Source organism: Peromyscus californicus, unplaced genomic scaffold, assembly GCF_007827085.1.
Source record: "Peromyscus californicus insignis strain IS unplaced genomic scaffold, ASM782708v3 Scaffold_16__1_contigs__length_79575227, whole genome shotgun sequence".
NCBI classification, from domain to species: Eukaryota; Metazoa; Chordata; class Mammalia; order Rodentia; family Cricetidae; genus Peromyscus; species Peromyscus californicus.
In genome coordinates this window covers 46,901,629-46,911,257 of record NW_026294458.1, presented here as the reverse complement: position 1 = coordinate 46,911,257, position 9,629 = coordinate 46,901,629, and the positions used below count along the sequence as shown (strand labels likewise).

Genomic DNA, 9,629 nt, shown 5'->3' with positions numbered 1-9,629 from the left:
TTGCCGTGACATGATGATTAATTAGCTAATGTTTGTGAAGTGCTTTGAGGATATAAAGTGCAAAATAAGTGCTAAGCACACTTAAACATCACAATCAATCAACACAATGCATTATTATGCAACATCTTCTTCCAGTTCAGATAGAGTCAACTAATTTACTTAATGTGAAAGTTAGCATATAACACAATAAGTTAAAATTTTATGTTAGAAGATATAGCAGGCATCAGGGAAGTATAATTTATTCATTAAATATTTTAATTATCACCCATTATAAATTTTACCCTTAGTTAAAAACAAGAAAAAAGATCCCATTTCAACTTTCTAACTCAGATTTATGCAGTAAGCCCACTCATATAATTGTATATGGTGGAGTGTCCTTGGCTGTCCTCAATTCTAAACATGGTTTAATTCCCCAAATTACTGTTGTTCTCTTTCAGAGTATTTCTGAAGGCAAGAACTACAATTAATTCATAAAACACAACAAATGGCTTTAGTAAGAATATGTGGAGAACTTTTTGTTATATGTGATTTGGGTAATATATAAAAAAATTTATGTAGGATAGAGGTCATTTCCAAGTGATTGTGGAAATGACTTGACACAGTCCAGGTATATCTACTCTGAGCCCAGATGCACAGAAAAATGACAATAAGAAATATAAACTCCTTCCCATTTATTTAAAATCCCAGTTGACACTATGTAGGATTGGGGTATTAAATCAATTCTATTTGTCCACATTTAATATAGAAATCAACAAATGCTAACTGGAAAGTGATTTATCATTATTAAAAACATTTAAAAGTATTCCTAAAAATGCCTGAATCCTATCCTCTAACTACATGAAAACACACTTTTTCTTTGCTACAGCATGCAATTTCTTTCTTTTTTTTTTAGAAATGTTCATCACATCAGGATTTTTTATTATTACCCATGCCTTTAAATTATAGGATAGTTAGAATCAACCTCATCAATGCCATAATCCCTTTGTACTGTCCTATATTCCTTCTTGTATGTATCAGAATTCATACTGAACCATGAGTTCTGGGTTGCAAAAGAGATTTATTTTTGCACCTTTCTAATCTGACGCTTTCTTTATTTTTGTGGGAAATTTTAAGATGTATAATGAACAAATGTGAGAGAAAAATCTAGAGCACTGGTAGCCTCAACACTTTCTTTTGCCTCTGTAGACTTAAGGACATTCTTCCTCTGTGTTAACATCAGTCCTTGCCTGAGGATAATCAGAGAACAGCAAAGGATTCAATTAGGTAGCTGACTTTGCGAAAACAAACCGCATTTTAGAAAATATACAGATCCCAGAATCCTCATTCATTCTGGGAAATTTTTCTTCTGGGTTTCTGAAGATCATCTAGGGTAAACTTAGAGACAGAACACTGAGTTTCAACACATTCCAGTAACTTGCCTTGGGAAAGTGAGTGAATTAGGGAGCGTGGTGCGGGTGTGTGTGTGTGTTGGGGGTGGTGAGGAGACTGCATCAGGTCTTTTGCCCTCATCTCTCTGCTGTCCTTGCAGGTTCTGGAGTTTTGCAGAACTGGGCTGGAGCCAGCTTCTGGCTTTGCCATTTAATATTCGTGTGACTTTGAGCACACCACTTCTGAGCTTTAGAGTCAGTTGCTTATAAAATGGAGAAATAATGCTTGCATTTCAAGGTTGCCATAACAATTACAGACATGCCCGTGAGTGGAGAGCCAACAGATTGATGAGAGCTCAGTAGGTGAAGGGTGAATGGTGAATTTAATCCATGCTTCTCACATGCATCTACCTCTGTTAGAAGATAGATATCATCACCAGCCTGCAGTTCAGCCATTACAATGCCTTAGTAGTGCGCACTGAACAGCTCTCTACGTGCGTGCATTTAATAAAAGCAACTTTTAGCTTGTTTTTATATTTCAGTTTTTTTTAATTTTAATTTTATTTTATTTTATAGGTATGAGTCTTTGGCCTGCATGTAGGTCTGTGTACCATGTGCGTGACCAGTGCCTACTGAAGCCATAAGAGGGCATCAGATCTCCCAGGACTAGAGTTATAGATGGTTATAAGTCACCATGTGGGTGCTGAGAATTGAACTTGGGTCCTCTAGATGAGCAGTCAGAGCTCTTAACTGCTGAGCTGTCTCTCTAGACCTCGTTTTCCTATTTCTTTCAAGCCAGAAAAGTGATCCTTAGATAGATTAATAGGCTGTGTATAACACAAGTCATAGAAATTAATTAAGCAATCTAACATGGTTGTCTCTGAAACTGGCTTGCCTTTACTTCTGTACCTCTAGTGTCCTGTTGAGATGATTTATTAACTTTGCCTTATAGCTTAATTATACGTATAACCAGGGAAAAATAAGGCCAGAAAAGGATGGAAATGGGTAGCCGCAAAACTCAAAATGATGCCTACAGGGTTCTTAAATAACCAATGCCATCAATGCATTGTTTCACATTCCTCGCAGACCTTTTAAAAATCGAACTCGATACTATGGTACAAAATTAATTCTACAAGAATTAAACTTTTCCTTAGTCATAGCGTGCTATCTGTTAGATGAAGTCAGTTTATATAACAGCCTCTTTGCCACCAATTTTGCTGACTGAAATAAAACCAGTGTAGTATCTGTTTACTGACATAGTACTCATCTGTCACTGGTGAATGCACATAATGTGGCTGTGACTTTATCCATGGTTCCTTGGGGAAGCCGAGTGTATCACTTACAATGCCTGGTGAGCTCATAGAGCTATTTATAATGTGTAACACAGCCATTAATAGCTTAAATATTTATAACCACATTTATTAGCTATATATCACTGGGACAACAAATAATGCATACGGAGAAAATAGATTCTTTCTCAATTGAAAAAAAGGATTTCTTTCCCTGTAACTGCTCTGGGAAGGAAATTACATTGTCATTTGCACATGCACAGGCAATGCATCCTAGGATCTCTATACCCTATCTCAACAGCATCGTTGCTGTGTGAACATTTCGTTCCTTCTAGGAGACTTGCTTTTCTTACCACTCTATGCCTAGGGCATATTCATTCTAAGTTTAGACTGTCACAGTTCTGGTCACCTGATCTGCCCTTTCCTAAGCACTCTGCTTGGAGTTGTCTTCTTTCACCAGGTGGCATGTTCCGCCCTGTCGTAGGAGACCAGAGACCTGGGCACCATCCACTACTGCCTTTCATGTTTACAACTGCATTATGCTTTTGCATTTTTGTACAGCAGTACAAAGTAAGACAGCATTTAACGTTCCTAAAATTCCATGATCCTGTAGTAGTTGGCCCTTGTACTACATAAAAGTAACATCTCAACTGGAGCTGCTTTCTGTTGAGGTCATGGTAGCAGGAAAGTCTTGTGTGGAAAATCTCCATGACCAAGCTTGAGTTGGGTAAGGGGTTCATGTCTACCTTAGGGGAGTCTAGAGAACATCAAGTATTCACAGCAGCGTTTCTAGAACTCACTAGGCCTAAACACCAACCCGCAATAGGAACAGAATGTTATCACCGTGCTTGCAAGCCAAAGACAGGAGAAGCTTAGTTTTTGTAAGTTAATCAACAGTGATCGAGTTATTTTTATCATTAGAAGTTACAAACTTTGTCACTTCTGAATAAACCTTACCCGAGATTTTAAAAAGGTTTTAACCTTAGAATAAACAGTCTTATTTAATATTTTAGAACCCTGCTTATCAGAACCTCATTTACTTCATCTGTTTTTTGATTTCCTTCATAATATTATTCTTTTTTGTCATTTTTAAATTTACATTTTTTGATAATTTAATACATGAGTGCAGTATTCATATCATTTCTGCCCCTTAAAAAAACTCTCCAGGTCCTTCTGTGTTCCTCCACTCTCTCTCAAATACATTACCTTTATTTCTTAATTATTATGATTACACACACACAAATGCACACAAACATACACACACACACACACCATTCTGAGTTCATTTAGTGTTGCTCTTATGTACATATATTTATGGCTGACCATGTGATTGAATAATTCATCAGGGACTCATCCTTGGAGAAAGTAGATTCTTCCTTTCCCAATAGCCATTGGTTGATGGGGACCTCTTTTTCCAGGGGTGGGATCTTGTGAAATTCTAGTCACATTGGCATGTTAATTGGTTCTGATGCGTCTATGCAGGTATTGTATTGGTAACCATGTTCTTGAGATATCATGAGGGCAGCTCCCTGTCTAGAAGATGCTATCTTACAGAAAACATTCAAGTCCTCCAGCCTTTATAGTCCTTCTGCCTAATATTACCCTATAAAAAGAAATGGCATGATTATTTTATTTTTAATCATTTGTAGGTGATAACACATCTTTTAAATTAATGCTTCTAAATTTAAAACAGTTAGAATTACACTAAAATTCAAATGAGGTATTAGATATTAACCCTTTGAGACAGGAGATGTAAAACTTTTTTGCTATAAGAAATTAAATTCAGACTGTTCCAGTCATACTAATGTTCTTACATCACATTTGGGAATTTACAAAGAAATTTTAGAAATAATGGGCATAATTCTAAAATATGACATATTTGGAATTTCTAAATTCCAAATTCTAAAGTATTTCATTTCAGAATTCTTTTAAATTTGCAAGCCATAGTTTAAGAAAAATAGGTTTAAATATCAGCTGAAGGGGCTGGAAAGATGGCTCTGTAAGAGCATATCCTGTTCTTAAAAAGGACCTACGTTGATTCCCAGCACCCACTTCAGGCAGCTCATAACCTATACAGCTCTCATTTCTGGGGATTTAATGCCTTCTTTTGGCCTCTATGGGCATCTTCCTTCACATGATGCACGTGAACTCACTCAGACACACAGGCACGTAAAAAGAAACAAATCTTTAAAAAATTAAGTTTTAGTAGACTACAAAGAATTTTGTAAAACTATGTTTGAGAAGCTGGAGAGATGCTTCTATGGTTGTGAGTACTTTTTGCTCTTCTGGAAGTCCTGAGTTCCATTCCCACAACCTATGTAGCTTTCGGCAAAAAAATTGCTATGACTGTAGCTTCTCGATCTGACACCCCCAAATAGCATCTGCAGACATATGTACACATGTCACACACACACACACACACACACACACAGAGGCACACCCATACACCTAAATAAAAGTTAAGAAAAATCACTATTGAACATGAGCAGAAAAGTCAGATTTTTTGAGATTCATAAGTAAGCACAACAGTTTTATTTAATAAAGATTTTATTTTGTAATTTATACCTCATTAAATAGCATTAGGATAATTGACTATTACATAATCATAAACTTTTGGAGATAGATGGGATTTTAGAGTTCATCATGAGCACAGCAAAGTACCATTTGGGATCATTCAATATTAGTCTTAAAAATTCCACAAATGCTTTTCTTGCTGAACTGTACTAAGCACTGTAAAGCACAAAAGAAATATGAGGAACCATTTTTTTTTATCGCTATCTCACAAAATACGCCAAAAGTAAGCATTTGCTCTTGCCCTCTTAACCAGCAGCCATTACTAGCTGAAGCCTGCATACATTTACTCAAATTTTGGCATGCCGTCTTATTAACATCTAAAATTGCATTCACTAAAAAAGGCACTTCCAGCTGATCTGAGTTAGCTAATAGGTGAAAGTATTTTGTTAAAACCATTCTCTCCCCAAAGTCCAGCAATTTCCAAATAGTTTATGATGCGGTTTGGCTAGAAAATTTATTCTTAAGTTTTTAAGGAAATATTGAGCAATGTATCACAAAATCGTCTCCACTTCTGGATATTTAAACTCTATCCTCTATTTTTTTTTCTTCTTCATACAATGCTGTTCCACCTTTTGACACTGTGACGTGGTCTTGTCGTCTGAAAATGTGTGGGGCTGTATTTACAGCTCTGCTGGGATGCAAGTGGTTCACAAACCACAGGCCGGTCATACCTGGTACAGCTTTTCAATTAATCCAAGAATATGTTGCTGTTGGGATAATGCTCTTGTCCACTGTAATTTGTCACTCAATTGGTTTAATAAAACACTGATTGGTCAGAAGCCAGGCAGGAAGTATAGGCAGGGCAACCAGACTAGGAGAATTCTGGGAAGAGGAAGGGTAGAGTGAAGAGTTGCCAGCCAGGTGCAGAGGAAGCAAAATGAGAATGCTGTACTGAGAAAAGGTATCAAGTCACATGGCTAAACATAGATAAGAATTACGGATTAATTTAAATGTAAGAGCTAGTTAGTTAATAAGCCTGAGCTACTGGCTGAGCATTTATAAATAATATTAAGCCTAGGAGTCAATTATTTGGGAAGCAGCTGCTGGGTATTTGGGAATAGGCAGGCAGGAGAGAAACTTCCACCTACAATATGTCTTTCACATTTGTAGAGAGTGATAGTAATCTACCTAACTATTTTTAGAGTTTTTACTCAATTTTATCAGTTCAAAAACTCTGATTATAAAAAAATCTAGAAAATAGTATCTACTATTTTAAAATAGTCAGCAAAGGCTAGATAGGAAACTCAGTCAGTAAAGTGCTTGCCTGGTGAGACCCGAGTCAGTTCCTAGAACTGATATTGAAGAAACAATCCAAAACAAAATAAACACACAAAACATCCCAGCAACTGTGTCCATGCTTCTAATTCCAGCACTCAGGAGATGACTAGATTGCGTAGCCTATTTGCTGAGTTCTGGACCCGTTTAAAAAAAAATAAATGAGAGCTGAGGACGAACTTCTAAAGTTGGACTCTGACTTCCATGTGCACATATAATCACCTACATCAACACACACATGTGTACCTGTGTGTAGCAATGTCCTCTGTGATTAAAACATCCTACAGGGAAGCTTTTAAGACTTAGGAAGTAAGCCAGCTAAAAACTTCAGGAAGTCCCTAAAACTGACAGATAACACTAGTCTCCCCTATCCTGCACAGGAACACTCTTAGACAAGCTGAGAGAAGCTCAGACCAACTGAACTACTTGGAAAAGAGATTTTTTTTTTAACTTCTTAGCTTTAGTGAGTTGTAACCAATGCTAGGGTGGATATTGGTGGTGCAGCTGTCTTTAAATCTGTTCTGTTCTTATCAGTAATCCCTTACCCATACTTCTGTAAGTGACCCTAATAAGTTCATTGGCTCACCACATTGGATTTTGGTAATACAAATATTAATTTGTAATTTGTTCTGTTGTCAGTTCCCTATCTAGGGTGGGTAGATATTTGTTCATTTCATGTCTTTCCAGGAATAGTGTTTTACAACAGCATCCTCCCCACAAATGCGCACGTCCCCCTCACACACACACACAGAGAGAGAGAGAGAGAGAGAGAGACCTAAATAACTAATGTCACATTTCAATTTTCCTTTTAAGCAACCTGCCCATGCTCAACAAAGCTGTGATTTTTCCTTATTATTCTTAACACGATTTAAAAATGTACACAATGCCAAAAAATTCTAAGACTAAATAACATTCATATATCCCATGTATTTTACTTTTATAAATTCAAAGCATAAAAGCCTCTCAGTAACCACTGCTAAATTCTTAAAATAGACTGCATTATCTTCAACCGTATTATCTAGTGCCATATGTCATAAAATGACAGTTTCCAGCAGAATACCAGGAAATCCACAAAAGGATTCAGTAAGTAGCACTATTTTCCTAATATCTTCTTGGAGAAGTATTTGATTTGATTTGATTTTTGATTTTTAAATTTGATTTTGATTTTTAAATGTAGCATGATAAAATGAATTACAAATTATATAGTTGTTAAAATTATCCCAGGCTAGAATGTGGCAGGTTGTGTGTTCTGTACTTTTAAGCATCATATTAATATGTGAAAGGGCATTCCATCACTCATTAGCCAGATTTTGAGTTGTATCCTGTTCCTGGTTGTTTTAGGTTATAGCAATGAGAACAGAAGCAGGGCTGGTAGACAGATACTAACTTACCTGGTAGACAGATACTAACTGGACCCAATGGCCTCTTGGTACTCACATCCTTTTTTATACCCTGCCCTGAGTGTGTGTTGCACTCAACAACTCTAATGCAGCGAAAGTAATGAGATGTCATTCCTGACATTGGATTACAAAAAGGTTGAGCAGAAAATATGACTGAAAATAGTCCTCTGTGAGGTTTAGGAAGCAAGGATCTGATAATTCTGCCCATGGCCCAGCCTAGTAAGGGCTACAGCAGCAGCATGAGAACTTGGCAGTACATCTGTACCTTCTTGAACAGACATAAGATGAATATGACTACAGCCCCCACCCCCAATACCCAGGTTACGGGACATCCTATGCTCAGATTTCTGACCATAGCAACTGTATGGTATTATTTTTTACTGTTTAAAATGGCAAGTTTGGGAAGTGATTTCCATAGATAACACATTTGCTCTCATTATTTATGTTAAACTACATATACTTGATGTGAAGAGAAATGTTTTGGGGTATGGTAGATAAAAGGATGAATTTGAGTATGATCATTCTTCAAAAGAGTATAACAGTATTTCCATATGGTTCAACAATTCCAATTCTGTGTCTATATCTGAATAGATAAAGCTCAGACTCAAACATGGCCTGAATGTTCATCTTCATAGAAGCTTTGTTCACAACAGCTGGAAACTAAGCCAGGTTTCCATAGATGGACGCATGAATTAAAAATGTGGTATATAAGAACTACAGTCAATTAAGTAAAGTTGGGAATGGGAGAGGAAGTCTTTCCCAGAGACAGTCACACCAACTGATTATTCAATGTCAAATGGTCATCCCTGAAAATACGCATACAAGTAACATTGTATGGACTCAACCAGTTATATTTAGGAATATATATGCATACACAAATACATATAAGCATGCAATAGCAATTGATTTAAAAAAGATGTTATGAATTTGAAAAAAAATGGGGAGGAGTGTATGAGAGGGTTTGGAGGAAGGAAAGGGAGAAATGTAAATAAAATACCCCAAAATAAACAAAAAAATGTGGTATTCATTAACAATGGACTATGATATAACCTTAAAATGAAGAAAATATGAAGTGTGCTACAACATGGGTGAAACTTCATGTATATTAAATAAGCATACAAATATAGCATGACTCAACTTATATGAGAAGTATCTCAATTATAGAGACAGAAATGGATTTATCACAAATGGAAGGAAGAAAGAAGTGAGAACTTCTTGTAATGAATATACAGTTTTAGTTTGAGAAGATGAAAAGTTCTAAAGATGGATGGTAAGGGTGTATGTCCTTACTGTTACTAAGCTGGTCACAGAAAATGAGGAAAATGGTTAATTTCACATGCAATTTAAAAAAACAAGAACTGAAGATTTTATTGAGAATTTCCATTGACAATTGTAAGATAGCTGAAGGGAGATTCTCTTAGAACAAAAAGAAACACCTTGCCATATTATAAGTACATTAACCTTCATTTTAAAACATCTGTAAATTAAAAAGTACAAAAGAGCACAGCATATTCATTGTTAGTATATTTATCTCTTTAGATATTTAAAACCAGTTAAAAACATGACCACACACAGAAGAAGAAAAAAGTAAGAACTATTAACATAGCCATAAAACCTTTGACCTATAATCTGTCCTGTTTTCAAGATGTGCGGAGGCATTGGTGACCTAGAACTTTTGGGGGTGACCAACCAATGTTTGATTTAACTTAAGGCCCACTCCATGA

General features: G+C 36.2%; 1 non-coding gene across 1 annotated transcript; it reads right to left on the bottom strand.

The window, feature by feature from the left end:
- Positions 1–993: 993 nt before the first annotated feature.
- On the bottom strand, positions 994–1,118 carry LOC128112349 (small nucleolar RNA SNORA40). The gene has a single exon (XR_008218967.1). It is a non-coding gene; the product is annotated as a small nucleolar RNA SNORA40 (small nucleolar RNA).
- Positions 1,119–9,629: the final 8,511 nt, after the last annotated feature.